This window comes from Eriocheir sinensis, chromosome 24, assembly GCF_024679095.1.
Source record: "Eriocheir sinensis breed Jianghai 21 chromosome 24, ASM2467909v1, whole genome shotgun sequence".
Classification (NCBI taxonomy): domain Eukaryota; kingdom Metazoa; phylum Arthropoda; class Malacostraca; order Decapoda; family Varunidae; genus Eriocheir; species Eriocheir sinensis.
In genome coordinates this window covers 5,163,026-5,183,517 of record NC_066532.1, presented here as the reverse complement: position 1 = coordinate 5,183,517, position 20,492 = coordinate 5,163,026, and the positions used below count along the sequence as shown (strand labels likewise).

Below are 20,492 nucleotides of genomic sequence, written 5' to 3'. Positions count from 1 at the left end.
GTGCTCATCTCCGAACCGTTGTCCCTTTAAACCAATGTTGAAATCTGGGTTACCACAGTTTACCTTCCCCAGGTTTCCCCAAGTATCCATTTATCGACCAGCCCGAAAGGGAGGATGAACAGCTGGCCCGCGGAGTCGTAGCCAGGCACGCTGACCACTTTTCCACGGAGGCGTATTTTCCGATTGCAATTATTTTTTTTTTTCCTCGTTGGCCTCTTCCTCCACCTTCGTACGTGTTTGTTTTCCGTCCTTTTTGTCTTCTGTATCTTACTCGTCTATCTTATTCTTCCACCTTTCTTTGCTCGCCATTGTTCACCTTTTTATGAACTTTTTACTACTGCTTTTCTGCGTCCCGTTTCTCTGCTAGCTTCCTTTGTGTGTGTGTGTGTGTGTGTGTGTGTGTGTGTGTGTGTGTGTGTTTATCCACTCATATGCTACTTTTCTCCTTCCTCATCGTCCTCCTCTTCCTCCTCATCATCATCCTCATCGTCCTCCTCCTCCTCGTCATCATCCTCATCGTCCTCCTCCTCCTCGTCATCATCCTCATCGTCCTCCTCCTCCTCGTCATCATCATCATCATCATCATCTTCAGCTGTTCCTAGTCCACTGCACGACAAAGGACTTTTCTAACGGTTTCCACTTCCCTGTCTGATGTTATGGTCCGACCTGGCTATGAAGTCCTTCTGGGTGGGGCCCGCTCGGGGAATCCCCTGTCCATAACGCTGCCAAATCTTACTTAATGTACAGAGAATATTTGATGCACAATGCCAAATAGTACGTAGACGACAAGAGAGGAAGAGCGTGGTGCGTTAGGGTGATGAGGAAGCGCTGTGGAGGTTCGAGACCCACCCAAATGGATTTCATATTTGTGTTGACCATATTAGTAATTCTTCCCTCGTTTATCGTATTTTGTGAGTGAGTGAGTGAATAAGTTGGGAGTGGCAGGACGCACTGATTACACACCTTTCTCTTCATCTTCGTATCTGTTTTTAATCTTCCTTTCTGGACATGAGAGTGATGTGTTGGAGGCGATGCGGCAGGCTGTGAAGAGGTTCCAGACCCACCCAAACGGACGTCATATTTGTGTTGGACAATATAGTTAGTAATTTTTCCTTCTATTATTGTATTGAGTGAGTTAGGAGTGAGTGAGTGAGTAGCAGGACACATTGATTACACACCTTTCTCTTCATCTTCTTATCTGTTTTTAATCTTCCTTACTGGACATGAGAGGGAGAGAGTGACGTAAAAAAAAAAAAATAGCAATAAAGAAAGTGAGAAAATAGAAGAAAGGAAAAGTTACTTGAAAAAACTCTGGAAGGAAAGACAAAGAGTTCAGAAGACTAAAACACAAGTGCAAAATCAGTGAAAAAAAAAGATATCAAGTGAAAACTGAAGAAGAAAACAAAAGTCGAAACACGAGAACATTGAATGAACAGAAAATCCGGGAGCCGTTGGAAAGGCATATCCCGGGACCACACCTGATCTGATCTGATTTGTATTGGGGGCGATGCGGCAGCGCTGTGAAGAGGTTCGAGACCCACCCAAACGGACTTCATATTCGTGGCGGTTCATAGTTAATAATTCTTCCTTCTATTATCGTATTTTGTGAGTGAGTGAGTGAGTTAGGAGTGGCAGGACATATTGGCTACACACCTTTCTCTTCATCTTCTTATCTGTTTTTAATCTTCCCTTCTGGACATGAGAGGGAGAAGTACTAGAAATAATAAATGAAAAATAAGATTAATAGAGAAAGAGAATGAGAGAATATCAAAGAGAATAATAACATAACAGAGAAAACAACCAAGAGAGAGAGAGAGAGAGAGAGAGAGAGAGAGAGAAGAATTTCGGGCTACACACAAAGAGTCCATAGTTAGTAATTCTTCCTTCTATTATTGTGTGAGGCGCCACGATTCTGTACCTTGTGTTAGAAGTGACAGAACACGTTGATTACACACCTTCTCTGCACCTTCTCACCTGCTTTTGACCTTCCTCTCTGTACGTTCCCCATGCATTTGCGGCGCCAAAACCAAACGCCCCAATAATCTAATCTATTCTCTACGTTCTATTATCTCACATTCTATTATTCTACTCCGCTTCCTCCAAGGTTAGGGGAAGAGGGGGAAGGGTGACAACTGACTAACATGGTGATTTTTATAATGAATCCCTCTTTTGAATGTTTCTATGTGTATCTGTAACGTATATTTTTGTATGTAATTACATGTATTAATTCTTATTCTCTCTATGTTTTGTTTTGTATTATATTCTTCTTATATTTCATTTTATTATTCTTTTTTTCTTCTATTATTTTTTTCTTTCTTTAATATTGTTTCCTCTTTTATTCTTTTTATTTTATTTATTTTTATTTTATTTTATTTTTATTATCTATTTATTATTTTTTTTCTTGTATATATTTTTCTTATTTTGTTTTATTCTTTTCTCCTTTTTTTTATTCTCTTCGTCCTCATTTTATTCATTCTTCTCTTTTATTATTTTTCACTTATTTGTCTGCCGCTGCGACCTTGCCTTGCCTTCACGACGTATCGAATTACAAGAGGGGAAAAAAAAAGCGGAAGGAGAGGAAAAAAACACTGGAATGAAAATGAGAGTCAAATCACCCTGGGAAATGATGATGGTAGCAATTTACACGTGCAGCAAAAAAAAAAAAAAAAAATAAAAAAAAAGATGAAAAGAAAGAAAACGATAAACGACCCAGGAAGCGGAGGAAAAAGATGTAGAATGAGAGACAGAGACAGACAGAGAGATAGAAGGAGACAAAGACAGATAGACAGACAGAAAGAAATAAAAAAGTATAGAATGAGAGACAGAGACAGACAGAGAGATAGAAGGAGACAAAGACAGATAGACAGACAGAAAGAAATAAAAAAAAGTATAGAATGAGAGACAGAGACAGACAGAGAGATAGAAGTGGACGAAGATAGACAGACAGATAGACAAACAGAAAATGTTGAATGAGAGACAGAGACAGACAGAGAGATAGAAGTGGACAAAGATAGACAGACAGACAGACAAATAGACAGATAGACCAATAGAAAATGTAGAATGAGAGACAGACAGATAGAAGGAGACAAAGATAGATAGACGGACAGATAGACAGAAAGAAAGAAAAAAATAGACGAAAATATGAACCAAATCAGTAAACATAAACAAATAGAGAGACAGAGAAAGAGAAAGAGAAAGGGAAAGAGAAAAAGTAAGAAAAAGAAAGTGAAAGACGAAAAGAGAGAGACAGAGACAGCGAGACAACAAAAGACAGACAGACACAGAGAGAGAGAGAGAGAGAGAGAGAGAGAGAGAGAGAGAGAGAGAGAGAGAGAGAGAGAGAGACAGAGACAAACAAACATATACACAGAGACAGAGAGAGGGAGATACAGCGAGGCAGGGAGAGAGGGAGACAGGGCGGTGATTGGTATGTTAATTCAAGGCCCAGCGAGCAAGGTTGTGAGAAGAGAAGAGAAGGAAGAGGAGGAGGAGCGTGTGGGAGGCAAGGATCCCACCTGACAACACCTGAGCAGAGATACAGGACGAGGAGGAGGAAGGGGGTAGAAGAGGACACATTACCTTACCTTAGAACACATGAAGGGAAGAAATATAAGGGAGGAGAAAGGGTAGAAAAGGGAGGAAAGGGATAAAAGCTGACACACTACCTTACCTTACCTTACCTTACCTTACCTAATGAGAGAGAGAGAGAGAGTAGGAAGGGAAGGGAAGGGGGACATTACCTTACCCTACCTTACAACATTACCTTACATTGCACCTGAAGCAGAGAGAAGCAATGCAGGAGAAAGGGAAGAGATGAAGATGAAGATGAAGTGATTAGCAGAGATCTCACCCGACAGGAATGACAGGACCATCTACACACCTGGGGACAGACAACAGAAAGGAAAAGGAGAAAAAGGCGGGTAGTAGGGAAAAAATAAGGAAGAGAGAAAGAAAGGAAAAGGAGAAAAAGAGTTGAGTGAGGGTGACCCCGCGAACACCTGCGGATGGGAGGCTGCAAGGAGAGGGGAAAAAATGAGGTACACACACTCTCGGGGGCTTTCCCTTCAACGATGTGCAAGAAGGAAGAGTGAAAAAGGAGAGGCGGAAAAGGAAAGTAACACCGAGGGGGACTTTCAGCATTAGGAGACGGAGGAAGAGAAAGAAATAGAAAGGATATGAGAGGGAAGGCAGATGCAGATTTACCTTCGACGCAGTGGCAGGAGGAGGAGTGAAAAATAAAAGCTATGCGGATGGAACTTTTCTTTCAATATAGCAAAAGAAAAACAGAGGAAAATAAAATAGAAAATAAATAAGAGGGAAGAGTAGACATCGTTTTACCTCCCGCACAATACGAAAAGGAAGAGTGAAAAAAAGGAAAGGACGAAAAGGAAAGTAACACAGCGGGGACTTCACCTTTCAACACAGCAACAGGATGGAAAAGGGAAAGCGGAAAGAAAAACAGAGATGGACATAGAAGAGGTGAAGAGGACACGATGAAAAATAGAAGGAGGAGGAGGAGGAGGAGAAAAGAATAGGAGGAGGAGAGATCTTACCTGCTAACACACCTGAGCTACTGAAAAAAAGGAATAAAGAAAGGAAGAGAAAAGCTGAAAACGGGGCCAGTAGGTGCATGGAATTTAAATCGGGCCGGACAGACAGACAGATAGAAAGACAGACAAACACAGACAGACAGACATTCATAAACAAAAAGGAAAGAAAGAGAACTGCAAGAAATGGGGTCAGTTGGTGCAATTTTAAAAAGAGAGAGAGAGAGAGAGAGAAGAGAAGAGAAGGGGTAAAAAAGACAAGAAAAGAGAAAAAAAGAGGAAAAGGAAGAAAAAGAAATTTGAATGGGAAAAAAGAAAGAAAATGAGAAAAAAAAAGAAGAAAAAAAAGAAATACAACAAAACAATATAAGAACAACACAATAACAAAAAGATAGAGAGAGAGAGAGAGAGAGAGAGGTGTATACAAAGTCACCCTCCCTACACCTGCCCCGCCTCACGTTCCACACCTGGCCGCGTCATTAGCCGCCTGTTGTTACCTTGAGAGTGTCGCCGCCGCCGCCGCCAGCCACTTCCTCGTGACTCCCGGGAACTGCGTCGTGCAATACTCCCTTACACAGCCTTACTATATCCCCCGTTCCCGTTCCTTCTTTCCCTTTCCTTGTCCTTCCTTGTATTCTCTGTTCTTTCCCTCCCATTCCCGTTTTCAATTCCTCTTCCTTTATAATTCCCCTTTTCTTCCCTTCCCGTTCCTTCCCTTCCTTTCTGTCCATTCCTTCCCCTCCATTTTCTTCCCTTCCCTTCACTTGCCTTATCTTACCTTTTCTCTTTCTTCCTTTTTCTTATCTTTTCTTCTCTTCTCTTCCCGTTACGTCCCTTTTCCTTCCCTTCTCTTCACGTTCATTCCTTCCTCTTCCCTTCCTCCTCTTCCACCTTTCTTCTCCTCCTTCCTTTCCCTTTTTAACCTGTCCCTTTCTGTCTTTTTTCTTCCTTTCTCATTGTTTTTATTTTCATTCATTCCTTCCCCCCTTCCTTCTTTCGCGTTTCTTCTTTTCCCCTTCCTTTCCCTCCCATATTCCTCCCTTTCCGTCCCTTCTTTCCCTTCCATTCTCTTTATTTTTTTTCATATCCCCTATTACCTTCTCATTCCTTCCCCCTCCCTTTTTCTTCTAGTCATGTGTTTTCCTTCCCATACTTTCCCTTCCCTTCCTATTCCTTCCCTCTCCTAATTTTCCATTCCAGTCCCGTCCCTTCCCTTCCCTTCCCGTCACTCCGGTTCCCTTCTCATCCCTTCCATTCCTCATCCTCTTTCCCTTTCACAAACTTTCCCTCTCTAACCTACATACCTTCCTTCCCGTCTCTTCCCTCTCATCCTCCTTTTCCTCCCAAGAAACACACACACACACACACACACACTAAGTGGATTATGTGTGTCGTGACGCTTGAAGTGCAAATGATGTTAGACAAATACATGTGCGAGAGTGGCTTCCGCGCGTGTGTGTGTGTGTGTGTGTGTGTGTGTGTGTGTGTGTGTGTGTGTGTGTTTTGTGGTAGTAGTAGTAGGAGGAGGAGGAGGAGGAGGAGGAAATAGAGGAGGAGAAGAGATTTTGGTTTGTATGTCTTTCTGTTATTATTGTTCTTGTTATTGTTCTTCTCTCTCCTTTTTTTTTTCTTCTTTTTCCTGCTATGTTCCTATTATGTTTGTATGTATGTTACTGTTTCTTGTGTGTGTGTGTGTGTGTGTGTGTGTGTGTGTGTGTGTGTGTGTGTGTGTGTGTGCTGTATCCAGGCGACACTCACCTTCTCGTCTTTGTCCGCCTCTATTCTGCCACCGATGATACGCACGATAAAGGGAACTGAAAGGAACAAGAAAAACAGCACCTGTCAGGGAATTCACAGGTGCAAACGTAAAGATCACCTTGCGGCCTGCGCCTCGCCTGAACGGAAATGCACCCGTGTCCTTAACCCTTTGCAGCACTGATGAAAAAAAGTCTGTTACAGTGGCGTTTAGAATTTGTGCACCTGTGTAGCGTGTTTCATCTGTAAGCTTGTGAGAGAGAGAGAGAGAGAGAGGTGATTGTGGGAAGGTTGCACAAAGACGTCTCGTTGTTATCACGTCTTCAAGGTAATGATTGACTAGCTCACCTCTCTCTCTCTCTCTCTCTCTCTCTCTCTCTCTCTCTCTCTCTCTCTCTCTCTCTCTCTCTCTCAGCGGTCTCTTTTTTTTATGTTAATTTATTTTCTACCTTTCTTTCCTCTTCCTCCTTTTCCTCTCTCTTACAAACCTGTCTTTACTCTCTCCCTCTGCGTTCCCTTCTAACAGGTCTTTTTTTTTTCCCTACGTGTCTTAACCTTTCTCTTCTCCCCCCCCTCCTGTCTCTTCTTCATGGGGTTCATTCTCGCCCTTTTCTCTTCTCCTTCCCCTCTTCTCTTCCTCCTAACGTGGCTTTTCTTTTTAGCTTTATGTGTTCTCTTCTTACTTTTTCTCTTCTTACTTTTTCTCTTCTTACTTTTTCTCTTCTTAATTTTTCTCTTCTTACTTTTTCTCTTCTTACTTTTTCTCTTCTTACTTTTTTTTCTCTTCCCTCTTCTTACTTTTTTTTCTCTTCTCTCTTCTTCACGGCCTTCTCTTCTCTTCTCTTCTCTCTCTCTCTCTCTCTCTCTCTCTCTCTCTCTCTCTCTCTCTCTCTCTCTCTCTCTCTCTCTCTCTCTCTCTCTCTCTCTCTCTCTCTCTCTCTCTCTCTCTCTCTCTGTCTGTCTGCATTCTTATCTACCTTACTTAGTTCACTTTACATATATATATTTTTTACGTATCTTTTGCCATGTTATCGTAAGTTCTATGTCATTTTCGTATTGTCTTTGCGTTGTAGAGTCGTTGTATCGTTTTCCACGCTGATGCTCTCTCTCCTACATCTCTCGTCTCTCTTCTTCTTCTCCTTTACCTCTCACTTTTCTCTTTTCCTCTCTCTTTATTATGTCTTTTTTTGGTGTTTCTTTCCTATGCACATCCTTACTCCTCTTCCTCTTTCTCTCCTTCCTCAGCTGTCTCTCTTTTTTTATGTTCCTTGTTCCTTTATATTTTATGCGTTGTGTGTGTGTGTGTGTGTGTGTGTGTGTGTGTGTGTGTGTGTGTGTGTGTGTGTGTGTTGTATTTGGTCAAACGTCACTTCTGTTTCAATCTTTATATTCCAACCTCTATTTTTGTAACCTTCTTTTAACATATTCATTTGGTCTAACGTCATTTTTGTTGTATTATTTTTCATTACTTCAGTCTTTATATTTCAACCTCTGCATTTCTGTAACCTTTTAACATATTCATTTTATTATTTTATTTCCTGTGTATTAGTGCTGTGTCACCCTGGATTCTTCGTCTATTTTTATCTATTTTTTTATATAAGGTCATTTTTTATTTTAGTTTTTCCGTTACTCCAATCTTTATATTTCACTCTCCGTATTTCCGTAACCTCCATTTAACATTGTCATTTTACTAACTTTTTTTTTTCATTGCAATCTGTCAGGACGAACTCTTCCTGTAATCCCTTGTCTATTTTAGTATTAATTTGTTAGTTTGTTTCGTGTTCCATTTAACATCTTGTCATTATCATTTTTCTTACTCCAATCTATTAAAACATGTTATCCTGTATCTACATAACCACCAATCAACATTATCATTTTAATTTACTTTCTTTATCATTCGAATCTATTAAGAACGTCACACTTTCATTTTTCGTCTGTTGATGTATTGATTTGTAAGCAAGTGTTGTATTTCATTTGCATACCATTTTTTTGTTCATTATTATCGTTTCATTATTATCATTTTCATTATTTTTCGTTATTCCAATCTCTTAAGGCCTCGTTATACTGTATTTCCTCATATTTCATCCTTTTCTATTGCAATTCATTGAAGGTCATCATCAGGACCCTCTCCTCCCGAAATTGACCTCTTTCGGCCACTCCTCTTGACTCTTTGTAGGAGCAGTGAGTAGCGGGCTTTTCTTTCATTATTTTTTTTTCTTTCTTTTTTTGGCCTTGAACTGCTTCCTCTACTGTAAAAAAAGATACTTATTCATCTTATAATCCTTTTTTTCCTCTCTATAGAACATAACATCATACACTATCTCCTCGTCTTTCTGTGTTATTTGTACGTATTTATTTTCTTAGTTTGCCTGTATTCCTATTGTCTGTATTCATCTTGTTCGTGCGTCTTCATTTTCCGCGTTCGCTTCCTTTTTCCAGTGTCTCATTATCCGGGTCACTCGCGTATCAGTCCTTCCCGCTTGCTTCTCTTCCCTTTCCGGCCTTTGCACGTGGGTTGGAAGGCTCGTGTTTACCTTGATGAATTGCCGAAGCGAAGGAGGAAGGGAAGGTCGCGTGGGGTAGGTTGAGGAGCGTCTCATTCACACACACACACACACACACACACACACACACACACACACACCACACCACACCACACCACACCACACCACACCACACACACACACACACACACACACGAAATTGAAAGGTAAAGAACGCGATGTATTTTTATAAAGGAAAGAAGGAAAGATGAAAGGGAGGAAAGAAAGGAAACGAGGAAAGAATGATAGGAAAGAGAGGAGGAAGGACAGAAGGAAAGATAGAAGAACGGAAACAGGAAAACAGAGAAGGAAGGAAAGAAAGCGAAGTAGTGAAAAAAGTGAAAAAAGAAAGAAATGAAGGAAAAAGGTGGAGAAAAAAAGAGGAGATGGATTTGGGGGATTAACACAGACCCAAGAAAAGGTTAATATAGAAAGTTAACTATTATACACGTGAATGGATGATATACTTAGAGGGTACTTGACTCTAACAGAAGCTACTTAACATACATTCCAAACATACTTAACTTAGCTACATCAAATACGCATCCAGTATATACTTATCATACATGCTTATCGATGCAAAAAAATTATAGACCTCGTTATTAGTGACCTTTTGTATTGAGAGAGAAGAGAAGAGAAGGGACAGAGATAGACAGGATGAGAGATATTCAGATAGATAGATAGAGATTGATAGATAGATAGATAAATAGAGTTTACTTAGACTACTGCCACATATATATTACTTTAGTGCCTATTGAACTTTAGTATTGATATAGATAGATAGATAGATAGATAGATAGACCTTCACTATGAACCACTAAACATTTCGCAACAACATTCTGCGTCACCCTGTTCGCTATAATAATAATAATTAGCACGAAGCTTATTTTTTTGTTCTACTTATTTTTTATCATTTTTTTTCAGTCTGTTCTAACTCATTCGCCTTGCTTTTTTTTTTTTTTTTTTTTCCTTCTCGTTGCCAATCATTTCCTCAACCCAATCACCTTCACCAAACTGTATTTACCAAGTTTACGCACCTCATATTTTTTTTCTTCTTTCATTTATATTTGTTTTCCTGACTCGCAAACACACTTACCTTCACTCTGCTCTCTCTCTCTCTCTCTCTCTCTCTCTCTCTCTCTCTCTCTCTCTCTCTCTCTCTCTCTCTCTCTCTCTCTCTCTCTCTCTCTCTCTCTCTCTCTCTCTCTCTCTCTCTCTCTCTCTCTCTCTCTCTCTCTCTCTCTCTCTCTCTCTCTCTCTCTCTCTCTCTCTCTCTCTCTCTCTCTCTCTCTCTCTCTCTCTCTCTCTCTCTCTCTCTCTCTCTCTCTCTCTCTCTCTCTCTCTCTCTCTCTCTCTCTCTCTCTCTCTCTCTCTCTCTCTCTCTCTCTCTCTCTCTCTCTCTCTCTCTCTCTCTCTCTCTCTCTCTCTCTCTCTCTCTCTCTCTCTCTCTCTCTCTCTCTCTCTCTCTCTCTCTCTCTCTCTCTCTCTCTCTCTCTCTCTCTCTCTCTCTCTCTCTCTCTCTCTCTCTCTCTCTCTCTCTCTCTCTCTCTCTCTCTCTCTCTCTCTCTCTCTCTCTCTCTCTCTCTCTTCTCTCTCTCTCTCCTTTCACTCTCTCTTGTTCTTCATTTTCCCATTCACATTTTAATTATCTCGTTTTCTTCCTCACACTCATTCTTGCATTTATCACGTTCAGTCACTCATCTATACACCCTTTTTTTATTTTTCTTCCTCATTTTCTTTCACACAACTCACCTTCAATTATTGTGCTTCATTTTCCCATTCACATTTTAATTATCTTGTTTTCTTACTCACACTCATTCTTGCATTTATCACTTTCAGTCACTTTATACACCTTTTTTTTTTTTCTTCCGCATTTTCTCTCACAAAACTCCTTCGTATTGTGCTTCATTCACTCATCCCCCTTTTTTTGCATCTCATTCTCCTTCTTCCTCACCAACACACTCACCTTCCCACACTTTCACCTACCCACGGTCAAGATTTTCCTTTTCCTCCGTCACTTTCTTCCTCCAGCAATCTCACTTTCACTCAGTCCTACACAAGCCAAGAGGTTCACACGTATCAGTCTCGTCTCATTTTCATCCGGAGACGATTTCATCTTCTCCGAATTTTACGTCATTACAAGTTGAGCATATCATTTTCTTTTACCCACTTTTCTTCGCCTTCAATTTCACCTTCATTTCCTTCTCCGATATACCAACTTTAGTGTGTGTGTGTGTGTGTGTGAGAGAAAGAGAAAACTGTACATTACTTTGCATTAATTTCAAGACATGGACAAAAAAAATAATGCTAGTCAGAGTACGATGAGAATGACTAAACCAAAATAAACTGGACGATGCAGTTTTTATTTTTTATTTTATTTTCCTTTGAGTTGATGATGAGTTGGCGTCCCACTGAGAAAAAAAGAGGAGGAAGGGAGAGGGGAAAGGAAGGGGAGAAGCCAAGTATGATAAGAAGAAGGGAGGAGGAAGAGGGGAGGAATGAGAAGGGAAGTGAGAAGCATGTGAGTGAAAGGAAGGAATAGGAAAAAAGGAGAGAGGGAAAAATGAAATAGGTGTAAGATAAGGAAAAAAAGAAAAAGGAAGGAAATGGGAGAAGCTAAGTGTGAAGAGAAGGAAAGGAGGGAGAAGGAGGAGGAAGATAGGAAGGAAAGGAAAGAGGAAAGAATATATGTGTGAAGAGAAAGGATGAAAAATAGGGTAAAAGGAAATAGGAATAAGAGAAAGAACGGAAGTAAAATGAAGGGAAGGAGGAGAAGGAGGGGAAAGGAAGGAAGAGGAAAGAAGATAAGGAGGTAGGGAGCGTAAGTGTAAAGAGAGCAAGAAAAAAAAGAAAAAAGAAAAAAATGAAAATAAGACCATGATTTTATTGAACTAGTGAAAGGGTTTGACAAGGAGCTGGAGGGAAAATATATATAGTACTTTGCGATGTCATTAGAGAGAGAGAGAGAGAGAGAGAGAGAGAGAGAGAAGTATAAAAAAAATATCTAAGAAAACTGAGGAAGCAGGAAACGGAACAGACGTGCATCTCTCTCTCTCTCTCTCTCTCTCTCTCTCTCTCTCTCTCTCTCTCTCTCTCTCTCTCATTCATTCATTTTTACACTTTCTTTTCCTCTTTTTTTCCTTCTTTCTTGTTTCTTTCCTTTCCTTCCTTCTTTCCTTTATTTCCTTCCTTCTTTCGTTTCTTTCCTTTTCTTTCTTTCCTTCTTCCTTTTACCTTTCCTTCTTCCTTTTACCTTTCCTCCTCCTTTCTTTTCTCCTTCTTTCTCTCCTTTTTTTTCTCATCTATTTATCTAGTCGTCTCTCTCTCTCTCTCTCTCTCTCTCTCTCTCTCTCTCTCTCTCTCTCTCTCTCTCTCTCTCTCTCTCTCTCTCACCATTAACCATATTCTTTTCACTCCCCAATCATCATCAGTCACTACGTCTTTATTTCCAGTAACTTAGCACAGAGGTGGCGGCCGTGATCGTATAGTGGTTAGTACATTGCGTTGTGGCCGCAATAACCCAGGTTCGAATCCTGGTCACGGCAATTGGGACCTCTTCCTTTTTATCTTTATGTAACGCGAGAGAGATAAAGTGCGAGAGAGAGAGAGAGAGAGGAGATGAGGGGTTATGAGATAGAGAAAAAAGAAAAAGAAAACAATTAAAAGAACAGTTATAGGGAAAAAACAAATGCGAATAGGAACGAAAATGCAAATAACAGAGCACTTACTGGAAAAAATAACAATTATGAAGAACATAAAGATGAAAAAAATAGTATAGTGTGTGTGTGTGTGTGTGTGTGTGTGTGTGTGACAGAGGAATGCATTGCGAGAAGTGTTTACGTTCCCTGAAGCTGATGCGGAACCGATCGGCACGCGTTCCCTGTGTCCTTCTTGATAAATGCGTCACTTAACATTGATTGCACAAGCTTGGTGTTCACTTACATCACACTGTGGAGGTAATAGTATCGCCTCTTTCAATTTGTATTACTCATATATGTGTTTACTGCTGATATATTTGTTTGCAATACCATCCCTACGTCCCTCTGGCTTAGCATGATTTGTTGTCGGCGTGCGTGTGACGAAGAAAATGAAATGATAAAAATGGGTAGGGAAATATGGTAACTAGGCGGTGGTTGAGTGGTTAGCGTTTCCGCGCTCGCCGCGTCCACAAGGACGCATGTTCGAGTCCCACCGTCCGCCGAAAATCTGGGATTTTTCAGCCACCGCCGAGTGGCCTAAGAGTATAGTCTATCGAATTCAACTTGAGCCTTTGGGCACGGCTCCCTGGAGCCGCGCATATGCCACATCACCCGATCACTCTCCTCAGAGGAGCTCGCTGCCTCCCCCCCCCACCTCTCTCCCTCTCTCTTATTTACGTTATATATATATATATATATATATATATATATATATAGATATATATATATATATATATATATATATATATATATATATATATATATATATATATATATATATATATATATATATATATATATATATATATATATATATATATATATATATATATATATATATATATATATATATATATATATATATATATATATATATATATATATATATATTTTGCTTGAATGTGCAGGACGCGAAAGTGAGACCTGCGTGAGTCTTCCGTGGTGGCGGAGGGTGAATGGTGCGGCACCGTCGCGTGAGCCACGTTGCCATCTGAAATGGAAAGTTTATAGAGTCGTTGTCTTTCCCTCAAATCCCAAGCCCTTCATAACACCATGCAGTCGTATTATGAATATATTTATATTCCATAAATAGATAACGTACAGACTAACAGTGAGACAGATCGCCATGTGCAGGTCATCGCTAGATGTGTAAACAATGGGGGGTTCCCCGGCCAAGCCACAGGGCTCAAGTTAGAGTCGATGGACTATACTTACATGCAGTCCTGAAGACCACCTATCAACCCGGACTCTAGAATCTCTATAAAAGAGAGGGTCAATGATGAGTTTCGATAGGTAGCATGAGTCAAGCAAGATGGCGCCACTATAATCACTTGCCGGCGCCATAACGGGCTAGGGCCGACCCCCCGGCCCTATCAAGAAAGCCTACCGGTGATATAGGCAGAAAAAAATTATATATATGTATATATATACATATATATATATATATATATATATATATATATATATATATATATATATATATATATATATATATATATATATATATATATATATATATATATATATATATATATATATATATATATATATATATATAATAGAAGATAGGAGAGGAAACAAGAGAGGAGGGAGAGGATAATGGTATACTGTCATGATATCCTCTTGTGATAGTACTGAAAAACATGGTATTCAGTTACAGCATTGAGCAACGCTTATACATGCTTACACACACACACACACACACACACACACACACACACACACACACACACACACTTTCCCCGTACCCTCACCGTCTCCCTTCCCTTCCCCATCCTCCTTTCTCTCCATTCTCCTTTCCCTTCCCTATCTTTCATCCCCATACTCTACCCTCTTTCTCTCCCATTTTCTCTCCCTACCGCCTTTCCTACCCTTCGCTTTCCCATCGCCCCTTCCCTATACACACACAGACATCACCCCTTCCTCCCCATCCCTTCTATTACCCATCCTTCCCTTACCCTTTCTCCACTCCCCTCCTCACTGCCCACCACCCCTCCTCTTCCCCTTAACCCTCCCCTCCCCTTCCCTACCATACCCTTACCTCTTCTCCTCCATACCCTTCCCCACTCCCTTCCCTCACCCTTCCTCGTCATGCCTCCTCCCTCCCCTCTCCCCCTACATATGCAGACAATGCCCTCTCGTGCCACATAATCTTATCTCCCACACCGGCACCAACACCACGCGGGCAAGTGCCATCCGATCCCGCCCCGGTGCCGCCCCGCCCGTGCCAAGCAGTGCCAGGGGGCGCCGGCACGCTGGGGGCCGCGGATCAGGTACCACAACAACAATACGGGGAATGTTACCGACAGACACGAGGGAAAGAGTGACAGGCCGCGACTTGTTTACACACACACACACACACACACACACACACACACACAAAGATGAAGCTAAATTAAGTAAATAAACTTAAAATTGATAAATAAAATACAATAAAGTTGAAATTAAAAAATGAAATAAATATAAATAAAATGAAATAGATAAATTAATGCATAAATAAACAAATAAATATGTAAATAAAGTTAAATAAAGTGGAATAAACTCAAATAAAACAAAAAATAAAATAAACAAAATTAAAATAAATAAACTAAAACAGAGAAGTGAATAAATAAATAGATAAATGATTGAACTAAAGAAAATAAAAATGCTGATCTATCTATTTTTCTTTCTTTTTATGGTTTTTTTTTCTTTATTTATTATTTGGTTGGTTGGTTTATCTTTGTCCAGCACTTCCTCTTTATTCATTCATTCTATCTGTCTGTCTGTCTGTCTGTCTGTCTGTCTGTCTGTCTGTCTGTCTGTCTCTCTAGCTCTCATATTATACAACAGTACTCTAATTTAATCCCTAAAGAGGCGTGTGTTTTGAGGATTAAATTACCGAGTGTTTTTCTGGTGGTGGTGTTTGTGGTTGTGATGGGGGGAGGGGGGGAGGGGGGGGAGGATAATACGCCGTAGCGGTCGTAAACAAACACATACACGTACGCTACCTGTCGGATTTGATGCCTCACAATCAGCTTAGGGGAACAAACCTGACCATCGATTTTGTTTTGTTTTCCTCGCCCGTTACTATCAACACCACCACGCTCATCACCACCACCAACACCCCTTACACCACCACCACCCCCCTTTACACCACCACCACCCCTTACACCACCATCACCACCACTAACACCACCACCACCACCACCCCCCTTTACACCACCACCACCACCAGCCCTTACACCACCATCACCACCACTAACACCACCACCCCTTACACCACCACCACAACCAATAATAACGATAATAAGATAAATAATAAGAGTAATAATAACATCCACTACTACTACTACTACTACTACTACTACTACTACTACTACTACTACTACTACTACAACTACTAAAATTGATCTCCCTAACAAACAAAAAACAAAAACAAAAACATTAGTAAATATGCGGATGTGCTTAACGACGACACACACACACACACACACACACACACACACGAACACACACACACACACACACAGATTAGGAGTAACAGAGCTTGTTGTTGTGCCATTAGCAATGTTGTTAGCTCACCATTGTAGTAGCAGTAGTGATATGGCCATTGTAGTAGCAGTAGTAGTAATAGTAGTAGTAGTTGTAGTAGTAGTAGTAGTAGTAGTAGTAGAAGAAGAAAGAAACCGTCCGCCACTTTCTAACTTTATTTTCCTCTGCATTTCCTTCGAGAGAACAATATAATAATGTTCTGTTTCTCATTGATCTAAAACAACAGAATTCCTTCCCACTTTCTTGACTCCAATTACAGCATTCCGTTTGGACAAGAGTATCACATCTTGCTCGTTAATTAATCTTGGAAAAAATGCACGTCTCCTGTCTGACTTAACATACATATCTGTCTTCATTTCCGTCAACACTAATGTCTTATTCTGCTTGTTCACTAATCTAGGGATAAAAAAACTTCTGCTAATAAGTCTTCATTTGCATCCCCGTCTGCATTTACGTCAAGACTGCTTTCATATTCTGCTTGTTAGCTAATCTAGGAACAAAACAACCACTTACATCTCTCTTCATCTACATCTCCGCCTGCGTTTCCACCAACACTACTTTCATATTCTGCTCGTTGACTAATCTAGGAAAAAACTTCTTTATTCACATTTGCTTTCATTTACATAGCCGTCAAGACAATCATTTAGACCCATATTCTTAAACATTTCGGCACCCTAGTATACATATTTGACAAGGCTTTCATAGGAGTTTTGGGCATTACGAGGGGTAGTTTTATAATCCTGGTGGTAGTTTGACTCCTTTTCTGTACCATGAACCTAAAGGAAGACTCATTAGAACCGGATTGATCCCCCTTTAGGCATTTGGAAATAGCTGATGTGAGATTCGGAAACGACTGAGAATGCCGACCTTAGTGTCCTTCTTACTCACTGACGTGCTATATTCGTGTGCATGTTTCACGCTACCCAGAGGCCGACCTTTTTTTTTTTTTTACAGCAAAGGAGACAGCACAAGGGCACAAAAAAAGGAAACAATAAAAAAAAGCCCGCTACTCGCTGCTCCTGTAAAGAATCCGAAGAGGTGCCCGAAAGAGCTTTCAATTACGTGAGAAGAGGTGTCCTGATACCTTCCCACTCACCGGGCTGCCTCTGGAAGGAAGAATGCTGAAGGGAAGAATTCATGGCACGAGCAAATCGATGGATCCTGCCAGGAGGTACTCGGGTCGTAGGGTGGGCGAGGCGACGCACCCCCCGGCGTATGCCCCCATTGATTTACTGATTACTTACTAATTTAAGAGAAAATATACATCCGCCTCTCCTCTTATTTCCTTTGCCTCTCCGTCTGCCTTTCCGTATAGAGAGACAGATAGAGATGCATTGGAACAGAGAGACAGAAGGGAACAGAGAGACAGAAGGGAACAGAGAGACAGAAGGGAACAGAGAGACAGAAGGGAACAGAGAGACAGAAAGGAACAGAGAGACAGAAGGGAACAGAGACAGAAGGTAACAGAGAGACAGAAGGGAACAGACAGAATAACACAGAAACAGACACAAAAACAGACCGGAAATCAAGCAGACAGACAGACAGACAGAGAAGCAAACAAACAAACAAACAAACAAACAGACGAGGCAAAAATTAACAGAAGTCACGTAACCACTAATTAGCACGAAGGGGGAAGGAGGAGGAGAAGAAATGAAGAAAGAAAAAGAAGAAAGCAAACGAAGAAAAAAAGAAGAAAAGAAAAAGGAGAAAAGAAGAATGGGAAGGAAAAGAAAAATAAATGAAAAAGAAGAACACTCAGAGAGAAAAGGCGTAAGGAGAGAGGAGGAAACGGAAAGGGGGAGAGAGAGAGGGAAGGATGGAAAAGGGAGAAGGGAAGAAGGAGAGGAGGAGGAGGAGGAAGAGGAGGAGGAGAAGGAGAAAAAAAGAAGCACAAAAAACAAGAGGAAGAAAGGGAATTAAGGAAACGAAAAACAAGAAACAAAGTGAAGAATAAGAAAAAAAAAGGGGTGAATAAACACTGAAATATCTCTTAACAGAATGAGGAAAAGGAAAGGAAGAGGTAGAAGGAAGGAGGAGGAGGAGGAGGAGGAGGAGGTGGAGGAGGACGCACGAGAGAGTAAACAGAAGGGAGGGTGAGTTCGAGGAAGGGAAGTGCGGCGCCCAACCCTCCTTACCTAACGCTGTAGCACCTGGGCCGGGCGTGAGGTAGGTCAGTCGATGCTTGGTGGGCGGTGTTGTTTTGGTGGTGGTGGTGGTTGTGTTATCGTCGCCTTGGCATCAATACTGGCGCTCTGGGTTAGTGTGCCATGCGTTCCCTGTGAATGAGTGGAATATTATAACGTGTTTTCTACGTAATAATTGTTTTGTAAGAGGTGAAACAGGTAGAGAGGGAGTCCGGATACTGTAGTGATATTCTTAAGCATTTCGTCCCCCAATTACACATGTTTGACAAAGCTTTTATAGGTGTTTTGGGCATTCCCAGGGGTAGTTTGATGACCCTGATTGTAGTGTGACCCTTCTTCTGTACCATGAACCTAAGTAACACATATTTGTCAAGGCTTTCGTAGGAGTTTTGGGCAATTTCAGGGGTAGTTTGATGACCCTGGTGGTAGTTTTGACACTTCTTCTGTACCATGAACTTAAGTAACACATATTTGTCAAGGCTTTCGTAGGAGTTTTGGGCAATTTCAGGGGTAGTTTGATGACCCTGGTGGTAGTTTTGACACTTCTTCTGTACCATGAACCTAAGTAACACATATTTGTCAAGGCTTTCGTAGGTGTTGTGGGCATTCCCAGGGTTAGTTTTATGACCCTGATTGTAGTGTGACCCTTCTTCTGTACCATGAACCTAAGTAACACATATTTGTCAAGGCTTTCGTAGGTGTTGTGGGCATTTCCAGGTGTAGTTTGATGACCCTGGTACTGGTAGTTTTGACACTTTTTCTGTACCATGAATCTAGGAAAAAAAAACATGAAAATTGTGACCCATGTCTGTAGTTTGTCAAAGATTCTGTACCATGAACGTGAGAAAACACTCGTGAGAACTCTATTAATCTCCTCATCGGACGCAGAAAATAGTTCACGGGAGAGGCGGAAGCGTGTGAAAATGCCTACTGTAGTCTTTTCAGAGGGCAAACTTTCCATTGGGTTCTGCTGTCCTATGAAGTTCAGTTTAGTCGTAATTCAAACAGCATCAAAGTCTTTTCAGAGTGCCAACTTTCACGTGGATTCTCCTTTCCTACGAGGTTCAGTTTAAACATCAGTTATCACCCTCAGTGTTATGAGAGGGCCAACTTCCCAATGGGTTCTGCTCTCATAAAGGTTCATTTTAGTCGTCAGGTAAAAAACATTATAATTATCACAGTTTGTGGACGGAGTGACGCGAGCTGTGACTCACTTTTTTACGATTATGATTGTGTGGTGCGCGTGTTACGTAACTTATGTTATGTAATGATTATTGTTGTCGGCGGTGGGCTTAGGAATGTTTCTACTCATCTGACATTTAAACATTTAAAGACAAAATAATGATAATGTAGTTTTAAGTATTTTAATCACTAAATGTTCCTGTTTACGCGTTCACACATAAAAAATCACCTTTTCTTTATACTGCTTACTTTTATTAAATTATCGCAGTCCATGTATGTATGTATGTATGTATGTATATATGTATGTATATATGTATGTATGTGTATATGTATGTTTGTATATATATATATATATATATATATATATATATATATATATATATATATATATATATATATATATATATATATATATATATATATACGTGTGTGTGCGTGCGTGCGTGCGTGCGTGCGTGCGTGCGTGTGTAGGTAAGCAGATAGGTAGATTAAGATACCCACGAACAGTTGTATAAATCCGTCCATCTGTCTGTGTCTCTTTTCTCTCTCTCTCTCTCTCTCTCTCTCTCTCTCTCTCTCTCTCTCTCTCTCTCTCTCTCTCTCTCTCTCTCTCTCTCTCTCTCTCTCTCTCTCTCTCTCTCTCTCTCTCTCTCTCTCTCTCTCTCTCTCTCTCTCTCTCTCTCTCTCTCTCTCTCTCTCTCTCTCTCTCTCTCTCTCTCTCTCTCTCTCTCTCTCTCTCTCTCTCGGTAGGTAGGTAGGTCGGGAGGCATGTATATCTATGTTCACCTGTACTCTAATTAGTCAAAAGTTACCAAGTATGCCCCGCGCCCTTCTACGCCCCCAGACACATGTGTGGTGTTGCGTAAGGCTCGGCGGCGGCGGCGGTGGTGGTGTTGGCGGCGGTGATAGCACGTGATAGCAGCTGATAAAGGGGAAGGTAAAAGATGAACACAAAAAAATCTAATCTCTCTTGGTCTTTTGTTGTTGTTGTTGGTGGTGGTGGTGGTGGAAGCGGTGGTGGTGGTGGTGGTGTTGTTGTTGTTGTTGTTGGTGGTGGTGGTGGTGGTAATGGTAATTTGGGTATTTTTCTTA

General features: G+C 40.9%; 1 non-coding gene across 1 annotated transcript; it reads left to right on the top strand.

The window, feature by feature from the left end:
• Nucleotides 1-12,318: 12,318 nt before the first annotated feature.
• Trnah-gug (transfer RNA histidin (anticodon GUG)) lies at nucleotides 12,319-12,390 on the top strand. The gene has a single exon. It is a non-coding gene; the product is annotated as a tRNA-His (tRNA).
• The last annotated feature ends 8,102 nt before the right edge of the window (nucleotides 12,391-20,492 follow it).